Here is a 2,011-nt window from a genome sequence, read left to right on the forward strand (position 1 = left end):
TCCATCTTCACTCAGTGCTGGTAGAGCCAGCTCTGCTGATCGCCCTCTCGCCACGCCATAGGTGAGCGCGAGCTTCTCCACCGTCACTCAGTCTGCCTTGGACGGAGCGCAAGCGAGTCGCACTATCTCCCTCTTGTATGCGATGGTCAATCTCTTCGCCCCCCGATCACTTCTCTTTGTGCTTCCAACCGAGGAGCCGTCGTCATGAATCCGAAGCATCGGGTTTTCCCTCGAGACTCAGGAGAGTCAAGGTCTCCGCGGCAGGAGGATCGTGGAGGTACATCAAGCAAGGATCGGATCTGTATTTCTCTCTTGTCAAGCACGAACAAAATTACAAAGCTCCAAGCAGGGCCTGCACCGTGCAATGAGTCGTAGACCAGGACTCCCGAAACGCGAAGATGCCAGGGGGGGGGGGGGGGTCCGGAACGAAAGAGGCGGACAGAGGCAGAGGAGAGAAGTGGAGGAGACGGGGCTGGTGTTTGGGAAAGGGGGGAAAGGAAGTAAGAAGAGGCTGGTGCTGATTCTTGATCAGGTTCCCATTGAGAAGCTCATCCTCCCTCCTCGCATCGACGCTAACGCCCCCGACCTGGGGAGAGAGGCAAGCGAGAACATGATCCTGCTCCTGCTCCTGCTCCTGCTCCTGCTCCTGCTCCTGCTCCTGCTCCTGCTCCTGCTCCTGCTCCTGCTCCTGCTCCTGCTCCTGCTGCTCCTGCTCCTGCTCCTGCTCGTTCTGGTGTTGGTGGCGCCGCTGAGATTTTTTCAGGTCGCCTCCTTCAGCACAGGGAAGATTGATGAAAGTTTCTTCAGCTCTGATGATGAAGTGCAACAGCACGTGCAGGTCTGACTCTGTCCTCCCCGCTCCTTTCCCCCTCCTCTTTCCTCCTCTCCTTATCTCCCTCTCTTCTCCTCCTCCGCTCCATCTCTCCTCTCTCGCCTTGTCTCTTGCTCTCTTCCTCAGCTTTCCCTTGCCCTCCCCAACGCTGACCCGACTGAAGGTCCTGGGACTTGACTCCGACGAGGATGGCGAGGAAAACACGCGGGGGCTAGGGGAGGGGGAAGGAAGCGAGCTGTCTGAGGAGGTAGACTAGGCTAAATCTCTTTTCCCTCCCCCTCCCCCACCTCCTTCCCACTCTCCTTCGTCTGCTCCTTCTCTTCCTCTTTCCCCTCCTCCGACATGACATTCTGCAGGAGGCTGAGGCCAAGGAGAATGTGAAAGTGGGCAAGGTGGTGGCGGCAGCAGCAGCTACAGCAACCACAACAGCTGCTATAAACAACGTGTTGGAGGAAGAGCCGAAGAAAGAGCAGGCAGCTACACACCACAGGAAGCATGATGAAGACGATGAGGTTTGAAGTTGTTTTCCCTCCCCCCTCCTGTCCTCCTTCCCCTCCTCTCGTCCTGCTCCTCTTCTCCTCCTCCTCTTCTTCTCTTCGTCCTCCCTTCCCCCTTCCTCTCCTCTTGTACTCTTGTCCCTTTGGCCTCCTCCTCCCTTCTTCGCTGACGAGTTTCTTCCAGGAGGCGCTAGCGCGACAGAAGGAACGGGAGCAGAGGCAGAGGCACTTGCGTTTCTTCCTCCTCCTTCACTCTGCTGACGACGCACAGGCTGGAGGAGATGAAGAAGCAGCAGGACGCGAAGAAGAAGGCGGAGGAGGAGAGGCTGGCGGGAGAAATGCAGGCATGAAAACCGATTGATTTTCCCTCCTCGCCGTTTCTCCACCCCGAACTCTCTCTCCAGCATCCTCTCCTTTCCATCTCCTTCCTTCTCCTCCCTCCTGCTTTGTATGCTCTGCTCCGCTCCTGCCGTGACCCCTTGCTCCTCCTCATCGCAGAGCATGGATGCGGGAGCATTGGATGATGGATTTTTGTCGGACTCGGACGAAGAAAAAGATTCTGAGTACGGAGATGAAGTAGGATGGAACGAAGGTGACCTTCCTCCCCCCGTCCCCCCCCCCCTCGCTCCCTCGCTCCCTCGCCCACTTCTCCTCACCCCTTCCCCCTTTTCCTTCTTCTATC

The sequence above is a fragment of the Guillardia theta genome, assembly GCF_000315625.1.
Source record: "Guillardia theta CCMP2712 unplaced genomic scaffold GUITHscaffold_75, whole genome shotgun sequence".
In the NCBI taxonomy this organism is placed as follows: domain Eukaryota; class Cryptophyceae; order Pyrenomonadales; family Geminigeraceae; genus Guillardia; species Guillardia theta.